Here is a 16,397-nt window from a genome sequence, read left to right on the forward strand (position 1 = left end):
TTTGAAAGGCGACTAGAAATGTTTTCAAACTGAATAAAAATTTCAAACAATGTTCCAATGTATTCAAAATGTTTGCTTGGTAACTTGTGTTTCGATAGTATTGTTTTCTATTTAGCTTGTGACTAGTAATTATATTGTCGCATATTTCCAATGTTGAAGCATGTTAGTAAATACAATATTTTTTTAATGATTGGTGGTACACATTGGTCATTCAAATTGGCCAATTTTCCCTGTCCGCTTAGTCTGATCCACGTGTCAGCAATTTAACACGTCAATCATTAACGAATCAATCAATCAAGCAGTCTGTCAACCAATTAATCAATCATTCAACAATCACTTACTTTTCAATAACGTGCTTAATTTTGAAAGTTTTTAGTTCACGTGACTGTGACGAAACCTTCCTAGGCTGACTACTGTTCCAAAATACAGTTTATACATATTGTAATAATGGCATATATGTTTTGTTATATTATTTTTCTAGCTATCTTTTGCTGTTGCTACTAAGATGTGTGTGTATGTGATAATTCAGTCAAATAATTCCTCGATTCTACTCACCTATAACGATTCAAATAAATATACGCAACCTTGTGAAAATACGCCCGCGCGTACCAAGACGTACAGATGTCCAGCCGTCTATTCAAATATCCATCCATCAATCTGTAAACACTCCCTTAATCCCGCCAGACATACATACATACATACATACATACATACATACATACATACATACATACATACATGCATGCATGCATGCATGCATGCATGCATACATACATACATACATACATACATACATACATACATACATACATACATACATACATACATACATACCATTTCATATATGTATTTGTGATTTGAATGATAGACCACCTTACAGTTTTCACAACTTTCAGCGTATTAACATATTGCATCATCACTTCTATAAAATGTCTACACAGCATGTTTACATCTCAGGACGTTAGTAGATACTGGTCTGCTCTAAGTATGAACTGGATAGCTATAGTATCGGTTACCCATGTCTCAAAATACATCTGACATCGAATAAAATTCAGTATTTAATGGTGATGTTTCATATTATGTTTATACTTGTGTATATGTTCAGCGCATTGAGATTGTTTTAATGTAATGCGCTCTATGAGAAATAAATATTATAAGGATTAAAAAGTTAAATTCATATCGTTTACAACATTGGCAGATGGTATAAAGTTCAAACATTGAGATATCAAGAAATATTGGCATCCTATGGAGTCAAAACTCTCTAATCTAAGGTAAAACTTTCTTCTTTTTACGTAAGTCTGGACATGTTTCGAAACCTACAACGTTTCCAAAAGTGCCACCACAATACTCTCCAACATGCATTCATCCGAATTATATACACTTGTAAACACTAAGCGCTTGAAAACAAACAACAAAACACATTAATGTCGGTGACTGATGTTGGCTATTTTACGTCAATAACAGCTAAATGTGTTTGGTCTACAAGTTAAAACATGTATTACTATAACATCGAAATTTACAAAGTAACAAATCAACACGACCACACCTTTCAGTACATTTGCTCCCTTATTATAAACAAAAATTTAATTGGATTTTTGATAAAGATTGTGAGATTTTTAGTTTGAAAGGAGAAAGTCCAATCCATCGTAAGGAAATATGTTGTTTGGAAAATCTACATTTTACTAAAGAGTATTTCGTACTCTTTTTCTCGACTTGTTTGAGTAACTAGCTAAGTGATTTAGACACCTGTAGTGTGAGTAAAACGATCAATATCATTCTAGATTCACTGAAACCCTCATTCTCAGTATAAGACACGAATACCTTGCTAAAGTTTGATTTAAAGTGTTGATGTAATGTTGAATTCTAGGATCACTGTAACCACAGTGATAAGTTCTTTAAATTTACCAAGAGTAAGTATACACAAACATGGCCAATGGAAACGTTCTAACTCAAAAACTAGATGATAACAGTATAACCTTTTTAAACTCAATTTATTTTTCACTTCATTAACTCATTGTTTTAAAACAAATTCAATCTACTGTTCAAACTTTCTCTGACTTGTGTAAAAACGAGCAATCTCTTATAGAACATTTCCCCTAATTAGACTAAATTGATAGTAAACAATATATGGTGATCAGTTCTGTGACATTTCCTTATTTATGGATGATAACTTAGGGACGTTTTCACTTTCAGTTTGATTTCTGAGGACAATATAAATGTATTTAGCTCTTTACACCAAAGGCTTAAGGAAATATTTCATGCATTCCATCACCAATACCTTTAAAAAAAAATATTTCTCTTGAAATAATACGTTAGTGCTAATATTTCATTTAGGAAAGCAGTTTAGATTTATCATCAAAGAAACTCATCTTATAATATGACTCATATCTAGGAAAACACAACTGGAAATTAATGCATACGTGTGGTACCTGATGGCTAACACTATAACACATTGAGGCTTTATTTCAAATTATTTGTGTCACCTAACTAACTTAAAAACGACTGCTAAAGAAAACACATTTAAAACATCAGTAATGTTTATCAGAGTTTCTTTTTTTGTGTTAACATTTTAAAGTTAGAAATCCCATCGATTGAGTGCTATTAGATTTTTCTCTCCTTCAATACGTAACAAAAATACAACAAAATACATAATACACAGTGTTAGCAAAAAACTGCCAGGGTAAATCAAACAAATGAGCGCCAAAAGCCGCCTGTGTATAAACAAATATCATACTCATTTAGAGTTGTACAAAGCATTTCATCAGAAAAATCATTTGTAACAAAATCATGCCATAAGGTAATTTACGATTTTTTCGTAAAAATGCGTTGTTTGATTTTCAAGTTACAACGTATAGAACAAACTAAGGACAAACAAAGGCACGAAATTTCTTTTCAATTTGCAAATACAATAATATTTAATAACGAAAATCACATTTTGAAAATTGGTTAGCTTGTCAACGAAAGGTGGAAATGTTAAATGATCAAATAAATGTTTATTCATTTTGTTCCGTGAGTGTCTAAAATTGTGAAATGACTGAATTTTAGTTCAAATGTTTTTTAAAGAATGGCAAAATATATTATCAACTATGGTTTCAGGAAACTTGCTTTTTGGCAAAATAACGAGAAGAGCTGAAGTACGCATCACGTTATAATTTTCAAATCATGCGTTCTGTGAAATTAATGTCTGAATATGTACACATACTGCTGGTCAACCTAAGCTAGAGTGGGGCTATTCATTTATTATACGCTGTGGAATAGAGTATGCATGGAGAATAAACTCTCTGAAAGAACGGTGCATGTTTTGATTAAAATTAATTTGGGTTTGCTATCAGTTAGAAGGAGACATGTTGAATAAAACTGCAATTATCCTATGTCATGTAATACCACCACCACCACCAAGAACAACAACAACAACAACAACAACAACAACAACAACAACAACGACGACGACGACGACGACGACGACGACGGCGACAACAACATCAACATCAACATCATCAACAACAACAACAACAACAACAACAACAAAAACAACAAAAACAACAACAAACTATCACCTTATGTCAGCACTCTAAAAAAGTGACGAATAGTAGTTTTTCGTTTCATTCCTGTAGGGGAATTGCTCAACTTTTATATTGCGAAGGGTCTGAAAGTAATCTTGTATTCTCTTTTGCAACGACAAAAAACATTTTGAGCTTCATGGAGCCGTCAAAATACGATCGGTTAAATATATGACTAAACAGTATCATGGTTCGCACTTTATTGTTGTAGATTTATACATAGATTGTTTTCAAATGAAAAGAGACGTGCCTTTTATATTCTACTTTTTGTTTGAAATTTATGAAATGTTCACGAATTGGTGTAAAGGCTGACAGGAAAGACAACCGGTTTGTGAAACCTGCACCTGACACTGCTACAATTCAATTTGCCTTTATTTTTGTAACCTGGAATTCTTTCGGATGGTGGTCTGAGTTATATGTTGAACACGGGTGAAAAATTCAGTGTCCCATTACTGTGCGTATCACGAATGTATACACGCATGTATACATGATTGTACATATCGGTAAGACGAATCGAAATGCTGAAATCATATTTGTCATAAGGAGAAGTCTTTTAGCCAGTCGGCAGTTGCCTTTTTAAACACGAGCATTTCAAAATCATTAACAAGGGGCAAATCTCCCATTTTTTGCAGTTTAGATTTTTAGTCAATTCTGGAATACGGTTCTCCATTCTATACAGCTGTAGCGGCTTGTCTTTTAATGCAACATTTATGTTGTTTTATTTACATTTTTTTTTATGTATCAATTAGTGCCAAAGGCAAATTTCCATGTTTCAGTGGACAATAATATATCTTATCTTATCTTATCTTATCTTATCTTATCTTATCTTATCTTAATACCAGCCCTTATCTGCATTCTTCAATCAATTTAGTTTTATTTCAGAATACCACGGATGACGTTTGTTTATATTGGTTTAACTTTTATTAGTTGTCAACATAAATTAACAACTACGACGTAAAATTAAATCTGGAAGTCGACAGGCTACCTTATAAAGATCTAGAGGAAATCTTACAAAGACATAGTAGGAACGCATAACGCACATTCAGACATTCTCGCCGTTTTACGAGAGTAATATCAAAACGAGGGGTACATTGTGTGTCTTTAAAATTGCCCTATACACAAAGTTTGCAGTATTTAATTAGTTCACTCATACTTCTTTTTCTGCAAAAGTTAGGTAAATTTTCATTTCACTATTTCAACCAAAAAAACAACACTTTTCATCAACAAACTCGCGTTTCAGGACAGTCATTAAATACTTTATTTTTGTGATTGGATTTCCATGCACAATTCTGCTTTACTGTTTAATAGCGGTAGAAAAATATTTGTTTTCCATTTGCAGGTGTAACGCTGTGATATCGCTGAATCGCACCCAGGCTAGCTTTATTTACTTCAATTGGCAAACATTTACAATGTACATGTTAAAACGTATATACCACTTAGTAAAATATCACACAGGATGCAGAAATTGTATTTATGTAAACACATTTTAATAAACACCAATTATACATATTTGTGGTAAAGAAAAATAAAATTGAATTGCTATTTTATATCGCAGAACAGTCTATACTTGAATATGGAGTTTAATGAAATCCACTATATTTTTCAAACCGTGGTCGGCTAGTTTTCATTTTTGTTTTCCATATGGTCTGTATGTGGTATTGGTTTCTTCTCACCAGATGTACAGCCATTACAGGTAACTGGAACCAAATCTTTTTTTAGGCCTAAGGAACGAGGACGTAAACTTAACTTTTCTAGAAGTCTGCAAATTACCTTATACGGAGAAAATCTTATAAACGCATGCGGAAAGAATACCGTAGAGACCAGAACATTTAGAGTAATGGTTATGGATGTCTTCCATTAAACAATGCAATTTTTCTTCTTTAATAAATATTTCACTCAGTCTGTTGAACTGCATCGTACGCGTGTTGCTTAATATCAGTACCTGGTTTAACTTTCCTTGGGAGCGAAACATTGCTTTGTATCTTGCTTTTGATGCTTCCGATAGCATGCAACACATAACTCCTCTCTCTTCCTCGATATATCCATGCCCGCATTCATCCGGCCCTTCATACAACACACAGACACACTCACACATCGAGCTGAATCCCCTTTCCCCCCAAAAAAAAGTATACTTTTTAACAAGAATAGCTAAAGTCAAGTCCCCAACGGATTGTTGTCACACTTAATTACTTATTAATGTCATTTACTAAGAAAATTTATCAATACGCATTCTATAAATCTGCCTGTAAATCTAGCACAAGGGGATGTAAAATCTATATATCAGATTGAGATAGTTCAGCGGCATTGTAACGATAGGTAATATATATATATATAACTCGGTGAGTATCAATCTGCTAAGACAGTGCTCTATACCGCAGTGGCAGAGCGCAATAGTTTTGGTAGTTCTGGATTTTTCTTGGTTGTAACTTGGAGTTTCACGCATCGTGCGATCATCGTGCGATCATCAGACAACTCAGTCTTATATATATAGACACACACCTGTCGTGTGATTCATTCGTTCAGTATTTTTGGTTATTGTTTCTGTTTACATTAACCGGATACGGTACATAGCGAAATTATCACACTGTTGTGATTGTGAAAGGGGCGACGGTATTATTCTTTTTGTCATAAAGCACTCTATACGATTAATTCTGAGTGATGTTCACTCCACAGCGATTATCCTTTCAGACACTCTTACATAGACTTGCACAAGTCTCTCGCGTGACTTTTTATAGTCTCATATTCTTCAAATACTTTGAGCTTGTTCGTTCGTCACTTCCCAGTTACTATTGCGAGCTCAGTAAGGCGTTCACCTGACTGTTCGCAATCACTCACTCAGGTTACTATTTCACACAAACAATGACACACTTGTAATTTTAAAAAGGTTATCCAAATGATAAGTTTTTAAAACCCTGGACATTTGAGCAAGCCTTGTCCTTCCTTCGAAATAATGTTCACGACGACGATGGCGACGACGACAACAGCAACACCACCACCCCAACAACAACAACAACAACAACAACAACAACAACAACAACAACAACACCAACAACAACAATGACGACGACGACGACGACGACGACGACGACAACAACAATGACGACGACAGCAACTTTCAACTTTTTTCTTTTGTTTTCTTATCAAAATCATGTATTCTTACCAGCATGATACAAGAATACTCTCAAAACGAGGGAAATATCGTGTCTATAAATTGCTATATACACAAAGTTTGCAGTATGTGATTATTTCACTCATATGTTATTTCTACACAAAGTTAGTTATAATAATTTTCATTTCAAAATTTGAACAAACTCGCGTGTGAGTACAGTCATTTCTTTTGTGATTGGATTTCCATGGGCAATTCAGTTTTAATGTTTGATAGAGGGAGAAAATATTTGTTTTCCATTTTGCAGGTGTAACGCTGTGATATCGCTCAATCATAATTATAACCAGGCTTTGTTTCCGTCGGTAAACATTTACGATATGCAAGTTATAACGTGTATACCACTTAGTAAAATATCACACACGATGCAGAAATTGTATTTATGTAAACAAATATTAGTAAACACCAATTATACCTATTAGTCGTCAAAAATACAATTTAATCGCTATGTTGTATCACCCACACGGTCCATACATGAATATAGTGTTTAATAAATTCTCTCTGTTTTTGAAACTAGTGGTCGGCAAGTTTTAATATTTGTAAGGTAAAAGACCATTCCATGATCTAGTGTTACGGCTTTGATTGTTCCAATAGCTGGCAAGTTTGTAATCAAATCGGCTTTGATGTTGTTGATGTTAAAGCAAGGTTCGTTCACCAGTGTGTTAGCGGATGGAGAGCTTGGGTAACTTTGGCCAACGATACATCTTGTAACTGGATCCGGTCTTACGTATCATCACGCACTACACACCAAACTTGCATACCGTCTCAGGTTATCTCACAATGATATCAAATTGGTCGGTTCATTTGTCTATGAATGAAAATTATATATTTATATGCACTCGAATATAATATGATGTACTATATACATTTGTGATAACAAAGAATGTGTGTCCTATAAAGCCCTATTGATGTAGCTTTTAACTTTAATGACACAGGGGAGCTAGACAAAAATTTCATTTAATGTGTAGCAAGATTTTTCGTTTGTGCATTGAATTTCTAAAGATCTTTCAAAAGGGGGAATGTTGTTTTGTGTACGTGCAGCTCATAGGCGGCGTGGTTTCTATAAACACGGTACTTGTTTAACTTGTGCAATTGCAAGAAACAACAATATACTCTAGAGGGCGCCAGTTGCAAGTGATTCTCACTGGGAAAGAATCCGTGGGCATAATTTATTCTCGCAAACCAGAGTTATTATTTCTAGTTCTACCACTACATTTCGAAATAAATACTCTGGCATTTTACGGCTGTCAAAGCAGGGGTTCATCAGTTCCTTGTAAAATCAAGAGTATGGTAAACAACAGTTCAATAACTATAAGTTGTGAATGGAATTAAGATTATCTCGAGTGAACTCGCTTGAATTGAATCAGCCAATCTTGGCTTGCTGTAACCATGGCCTTACTGAGATAACCCACATTGTAACCAACTCCAGTACTTGCTACAAACTCACGATTGTATCGGACGCCCGGTCTGACGGCACAACAAATCCATGCTCTTACAAGCCCTGCTTGACATTTCGAGGCAAGATTGGTGATAGATCATTATTTTATGTTCATACATGTATCAATCCGATCTTGTTTGTAGGATGGCAACAATAAAATTTCAGCTACAAGAACCCAACTTGGCCAAGTCAGTTTTCACGTACGTACGAGGCTTGCCAGGGCATTAGCAGTATATCACGTGGTATGCAAGGGGCAATCTGATTGGTTGTAGTGTTTACGTACAAAACGAATAAATTAGCTATGCCATAAATAAGGATATAGTATATGAAGGTATCCTGTGCGGGAGGCTCGTTAAGAACGTTGTCGTAAAACAGGCCGTGGTTTGCGACGATGGCATAATTGCGAGGAATTCATTGCCAAATACTGACTGAAAATGTAGTAATCACATCTTAATAATTATCCAGATCTGTGTCACATTGTTACTGCCGCGCGCTTTATAAACAGTTTAAGGTAATTTGCATATTTTGTGTCTCGCCGAGTTCTATTGGTGGAAAGTTTCTCGTCATACTACAAGTTCGGTCTCACGTGGCTAGTCAACAGAACTGCGTTACTAGGCAACACGCGTGGTTGTGTTTACATAGCATATGCATTCTATGTAAAGCAAAGAGTCTACTCGTTCTGCTCATAGAAAGCTAACTTGTTCAAGTTGTTGTACACGCCAACAAATTTGAGGACTACTTCAACCATGCGTCAAAATACATATAGAAGTTCAACAACCGTCTTTGTCGAAAGAGTCTACCAAAAACGAGTAGATATGACGGAGTAAGTATACGGCCTTTATAGAGACGAGAGTTGTTCCAAAGATGGCGGGTGATTTCTGTATGTGTAGTCAAGTATCTGTATTTATGTGGCGTGACTTATCACATAATTATATGCATCGTCAAAATATTAATTGATATGATATTTCGGTACTACATACGCTGATATCTCTATAAACTATGTTTTGATTGCAGGAATAACTGGAATTTGAATTTATTCCAAACAGCATGTGATGACGTAATTTTACGTATCAGAGAACTACAAACACGGAATTCCCGCCTTTGTAAACGTTCTCCTTTCTGGGATTTTCGAAAACAAAGAAAATCTCGAAAAAGCGAGGAGAGACAAGGTATACATGAAGAAGAGATACACCAACTTGGTGCCATGTTTAACAGCATGTTGTTGGCATGGATAAGAGGGGCCGTAGTTACAAAGGCGGAGGACACTCGATTACCATGTAGTACATCACAAAATGCTGAGAATCATAAGATCACAAATCGGCAATTCAACATGGTAGCACAAGAAAACATGAAACTGAAAGCGAATGTAATCGCACTAGAGAGAAAACTGAACGAGTTGCATCATCATCCAGAAAGTAGAAGAGAATGCAGAAAGAGTGGACAAAGAGCTGTCCAATATGAAAAAGACTTTGAAGCTATTCAAAGAGCAGGCGAAAGACAATATCACAGGAAACAGTCCTTACCAAGCACAGTGTCTCTGTGGAAACGTCACCGAACTATGTGGAGACGTACCCAAACTCCGTGGAGACGTACCCGAACTATGTGAAGACGTCACAAAACTGCAACAAGAACGCAACACTAGATAGGTGTGATTGCACGCAACTCTTGTTGGACGTTTTCTCATTAATGAGAAAGAACAGACGTCTTGAGAAGTCACTTGCTACCATCATTACATACATAGACAGTGACTGCAAAGTCAATGTAAATAGTCTTGGCCAGTACCACTATCAGAAAGTAGCCGGGGAAAGGGAAATAAAGAGAAAGCCAGTCACAACAGAAATATTTGTTTGAGCAAGAGTATTTTCAAAGTTTTGCCTAAATATAAAGGTGAACTGTCGGTCGTGTGAATAGTATAGTATAGCACACAGTGTTTTTGCGATGGCTAGAACATTTTACCGAATAAGTGGTCGGTATTTGTTTCTGAAATGTTTTATCTTTCGATTCTTTTATTAGTTATTATATATATTACTAATTGATTGACAACCTCTCCTGTATTACTTGTATGACTGTGTGATTGTATGTTGCTATCTCTATTATATATGCTTTTTGTGTACTATGCTTTTTGTGTACCTGGGTTGTTTTTTATTATAAACATAAACATTGAGCATACACATATTATGCATATATGTTAGCCGGATGCTTAATAATGCGTCCCCTGTCAGTGTCTCTGGTCGGGGTGGAGTGTCGGTTGATTTTTTTCCAGCGAGCGAACAAAAAGTTCTGAAACCCCCCTCCTAAGAAACTAACCAGTCCCTTATCTCATTTTTTCGTCTACATGTCCCCCTCTTTTCCGAATGTAACACCCCTTGGGATAGGGTTTTAACTTTGACCCCGTATCCCGTGTAACTAACATTACGTGACTAAAGGGTAAGTCTGATTTGAAGCTATTCTTTCTCTTCTGTTTTTTCACATAAAGAATGACATAAATAATGTTACTTACAGAAATCTGTTTGATCATCACTAGCAGCTATAAGATCTATATCGATCTAAGGCATAGCAGTTTGGCAATACGAAAAAAATCATTTGATGACGTAATTTTTGGATGTATCTATTATTTATAAAGTGCCACGGACATCAATCAGGATTATAGGAAACATAAACATGCGTATTATCTTGTCCCAACTATTTGGATATATACCTTATGCACTTTTCAAGGCGAAATTGTAGGCAAATTTACTCCCCCCACCATCTTCCATGCTTCGCACTTACAAGAAATTATTAATAGTATTATAGTCACCGGGTCACAAACATTCTAGTTGAGGTCAAAAATTTTACACTCTAAGGGAGCCTCCAGTATTTACAAGGGGGAGGGTCGGATGAATCGGAGGGTGGGTCACATTTTACAAAACTGTTCTTGGGGGAGGGTCATATTTTGCATTACAATGTTTGGGGGAGGGTCACATTTTACAATCCATAGTTTTGTGACCAAATTGAAGATTCAATTATTGTAAATTGGTTTTGTGTGTTTTTAGATGTAAAAGTGAGATTAGCACTCAACATTTATTTTTACAAGTACTTTACATGCCAAAATACAAAAATAATATGAAAGTCTGTCAGGACACTGATACTTTCAAGGCAAATCTACATAAACACTACTACTAGGTTTTTGTATGCACCCCTTCCCCCAGCTGTGATATCCGTAAGGAGATTAGCTGGTATTATATAGGTAGGTAGGTAGGTAGGTAGGTAGGTAGGTAGGTAGGTAGGTAGGTAGGTAGGTAGGTTGGTTGGTAGGTAGGTAGGTAGGTAGGTAGGTAGGTAGGTAGGTAGGTAGGTAGGTAGGTAGGTAGGTAGGTAGGTAGGTAGGTAGGTAGGTAGGTAGGTAGGTAGGTAGGTAGGTAGGTAGGTAGGTAGGTAGGTAGGTAGGTAGGTAGGTAGGTAGGTAGGTAGGTAGGTAGGTAGGTAGGTAGGTAGGTAGGTAGGTAGGTAGGTAGGTAGGTAGGTAGGTAGGTAGGTAGGTAGGTAGGTAGGTAGGTAGGTAGGTAGGTAGGTAGGTAGGTAGGTAGGTAGGTAGGTAGGTAGGTAGGTAGGTAGGTAGGTAGGTAGGTAGGTAGGTAGGTAGGTAGGTAGGTAGGTAGGTAGGTAGGTAGGTAGATAGATAGATAGATAGATAGATAGATAGATAGATAGATAGTAGGATAGATAGATAGATAGATAGATAGATAGATAGATAGATAGATAGATAGATAGATAGATAGATAGATAGATAGATAGATAGATAGATAGATAGATAGATAGATAGATAGATAGATAGATAGATAGATAGTTAGATAGATAGATAGATAGATAGATAGATAGATAGTTAGATAAAAATATATGTAGTGTTTTCCCTTGTAGTGAAATAAATATGTTGATGCAAATGTTAGCAGTTCTAGAACAGTGGTCTAGGTCATGGGATAAATTGAAAACACACTAAGTCTTCTGTCGTTACAAACGCATTTAAACAAATCTACATGAACCTATTTAGATGTATAAAGAGTATAATTAAATACTGTAATACATTTCGATGCATTTTTTTTAGAATTTTGATTAACCTTATATTTATCTTTATATAATTCATTATCATACATACATACATACATACATACATACATACATACATACATACATACATACATATAAAGAGAGATAGACAGACAGATAGATAGATAGATAGATAGATAGATAGATAGATAGATAGATAGATAGATAGATAGATAGATAGATAGATAGATAGATAGATAGATAGATAGATAGATAGATAGATAGATAGATAGATAGATAGATAGATAGATAGATAGATAGATAGATAGATAGATAGATAGATAGATAGATAAATAAATAGATAGATAGACAGATCATAAATAGAGATAGATAGACAGACAGAGACAGACAGACAGACAGACAGACCGACCAACAGACAGACAGACAGACAGACAGACAGACAGAGACAGACAGACAGACAGACAGACAGACAGACAGACAGACAGACAGACAGACAGACAGACAGACAGACAGACAGACAGATAGATAGATAGATAGATAGATAGATAGATAGATAGATAGATAGATAGATAGATAAATAGATAGATAGACAGATAAATAGAGAGATAGATAGACAGACAGACAGACAGACAGACAGACAGACAGACAGACAGACAGACAGACAGACAGACAGACAGATAGACAGATAGATAGATAGATAGATAGATAGATAGATAGATAGATAGATAGATAGATAGATAGATAGATAGATAGATAGATAGATAGATAGATAGATAAAAATATATGTATTGTAAGAAAATTGTTTTATAAAAACATGTTGTTGAGTGTACCATCTCACCTTATTACTCACACTTTCCGTGAATATTGTTGTTAAACTATGATGGTGATGATGGTGATGATGGTGAAGGTGATTTCGATGATGATGATGATGATGATGATGATGATGATGATGATGATGATGATGATGATGATGATGATGATGATGATGATATCAGGGAACTTTTACAAGTGACCAGATCAGACAGAGTATGCACAACATGGAAAGCACGTTTTAGATACTAACTAGATTGTGTATGATTATAAGAGAAAGGTAACTAGCAAGTCTTTCACCGTTTGTCACTTTATATCTACAAATATTGCTTTCTAATACAGTCAAAATGCTTTAATTTGTATGTATACATACATATAATGGGAATATTGATTAACGATCAGTATTGTGCGATTGTCATGGGGAGGGTCATGTTTTACAAACTGGGGCAGGTAGAGATCAGTGAAATTCAACTTGGAAATAAAACATCATTGGGAGTATAAGTTCTTGTTATTTCATACATGTATGTATCTAGTTTAGAAACTTTTTCAAATACGAAACACATCATACGAATACGTGATTACGAATTTAATTTGACGTTGAGAAAGTCTTGCGCATGCGCCTTTGCTAGGCTATGAATGAGGGGAATCCCCCTATGCACCACAGACTGTTAGCGCATCGCAGTCATTATATTTTATTACCACGATTACTGTCGTTCCCAGGTCAAGTAATAATCGTTGTACGGTGCTAATTTTGTAGTTTGTTGATTTGCTATTTGTGCACGTTAAACCACGATAAAGCGTTGAAAACCACTATACGTGACTCAGAACGGGAGGTCAACAAAGGTCGTCAGTATTGTATACATAATACATAATTTTACCTGGGAACGAACGGCCGAAACTTCCCTAGCCAGGTGAGTGGTTTTATCATTTTGGTTCTACCTTTTCTAAACGGTTGAATTATGCGACCTTTCATTAATTGCCTAGGGGTGATAATCAGTAAATTTTCCCTCAGAGAATGAGACATCGCATTTAAATTTTCTGTCATGGAGGCATCAAGTTACCTGTATAGTCCTGCTTGCAGACGGTACACGGGTCTAGATTACTGACATGACCCTCAACACGAAGAAGAAGGGTTAGGTTTAGGGAGGGACAATGTTGTCACAATCGAGTCCCGAATGACTTCGTATGCAAGCAGGACTAACCTGTAGGTTGTCGTCTTCTGATCTGTATCTGTATCGTACACGTACAAGCACCAAGTTGTCGCGTACAACTATAAGGGTCGCATGTGGGACAATACCATCAAAGTACTAAGGTCTTGAATGATCGACTGACACTCTTAGCTAATGTTTCAGCTACCTAAACTGCCATTTTGAATCTAACAACAGTCTCGCTGAGTTGAGATAGCAGTTAGTCCCTCAGTGCTATCTATTTCTATTCTCTATGCTCACTTATCCCCATAACTAGTACATGTATATAATGTAGTATAGTATAGTATATTTTATTTGAAGTGAAATAATGTAAAAAAAAATGCATTATCTAGAGTCAAAAGAGACAAGAACGAAAATAATAGAGGTGTGTGTGTGTGTGTGTACGTAAACACTACACTACATTTTGTACAGTATTGAATACAATTGCTTTAATAATGAATTAGAGAAATTTCCAAGATATTAGTAATAAAATTATCGTTTGAACTCATTATTCTTTTGAAATATTCTTTTTTAGATAATTTTGAAAAACTTTCATCATAAATTTTGATTGTGCTTTGAAATTGTTTTCTAGCTTCAAGTTCAATTACAGACTGATGTATTGCTGCAATCCATTTATACATGTAGCATGGATTTCATTACCAATAGCAATATGTACCTTGACATAAGCTGTAACATTAGAGTTGTTGTCAATACAGTTTGAACTTTGGCAGCCCATAAAGTGCAACATCATTTCACCAGGTGTTGTCTATATCAGATCGTTGTGTTCAAAGTTTTAGAACACATAATCTAGGGAATTTATTGAGAAGAAAAGTGATATTCAATTTACTGCTTCTGGTAATTCACAATTTTATTATATATCAATATATATCAATTATTACTTTATTACTTAACAACATGCTGTGGAAAGCACATGAGGTATAGTAAACACAATACAATACAATACAATACAAGACAAAAATACAATACACATTACTTTTCTGCTGGGGGGATCTTTCGAGATGTATCTAAAAGAAATTTGGCAAAAGGAAGTTTATCATCTGAACTTAGAATATACAAAAATTTATGTCGACTGTTTAAAGTGTTAAAATAAGAACATTTCAAAGATATCGAAGAAAATAAAATGTCACTATCAATGTCATGAATATGTGGTTGGGTGGGTTGGTGGGTATTTCAACACTTTCCAAAACCCACGGGATTGCAAAAAGCAGTACACAATAAGGTACTATCATCACTACAACTATACAACATGAAAAGATTCACTCGTAGAACTCTACAATGACTTCCAATTGAAAGTTTTGTTAGCTCTCAGCTGTTTTAAAATGAACTTATAGACAAAAACATTTAAGTTTAACTAAAGACGATTTGCTAGACTTGATATTAATGTGTATATTTTCATTGTCTTTTACTGTTTTACTGAATGATTTGTCTCTTCTGAAACTGTGTGGAATTTATTTCTCATATCTTGCTCCTTCCATAGTTTGTTGAAAAGACTCTACGAAAGCAGTTGCCTCACTAGTTGTTTAGTACACTCTTGTAGTATATGTGCTAAGTCATGACAGTGGCAGGATATGTTTTCATTAATTCATTAGCATATCCTGACTCTTCCCCTATGTTATGTTTGTTCATGGCCATATAAATTAAAGGGGACCTTATAAGGCAAGATTGATTTTATCTGAGCTGCTTTTCTTTGTACTTGAAGTTCTACATCCCACTGTGTTGTACACGAGCCACACCTGTATCATTTGTATTAATGTTTCTTTTAGTACATTTGAAGTTGCCTGATTTGAGTAAAATACACATTTTATGTTACATCAGTGAAATGTCAAGGCAACATCATTTGTACTGTTAAGTCATTTTCACCAAATTCTGCATCACAACTAGACTCTCACAGCTTTGGGAGCATGTCTAGCAGAAAGCAGCCGTTTCGTATGTACCGATGTCTAACAGCATACTTGTACTCTATCTAATACCCTAGTACTGTGCACCCTCATCGACTGCATTGGACTAACCATTCCTTGCTGTGTTATTACGACCCATTGTTAATTCAGTGAGCCCAACCGTCACAAGAACACGATGGCTCACAATAAGACATCAAGGAATGGTTAGTTCTATGTAGTCAATGAGGGGCGCACAGAACAAGGGTATCAGATAGAGTACATGTATGCTGTAGATAT

Source organism: Glandiceps talaboti, chromosome 7 (genome assembly GCF_964340395.1).
Source record: "Glandiceps talaboti chromosome 7, keGlaTala1.1, whole genome shotgun sequence".
Lineage (NCBI taxonomy): Eukaryota > Metazoa > Hemichordata > Enteropneusta > Spengelidae > Glandiceps > Glandiceps talaboti.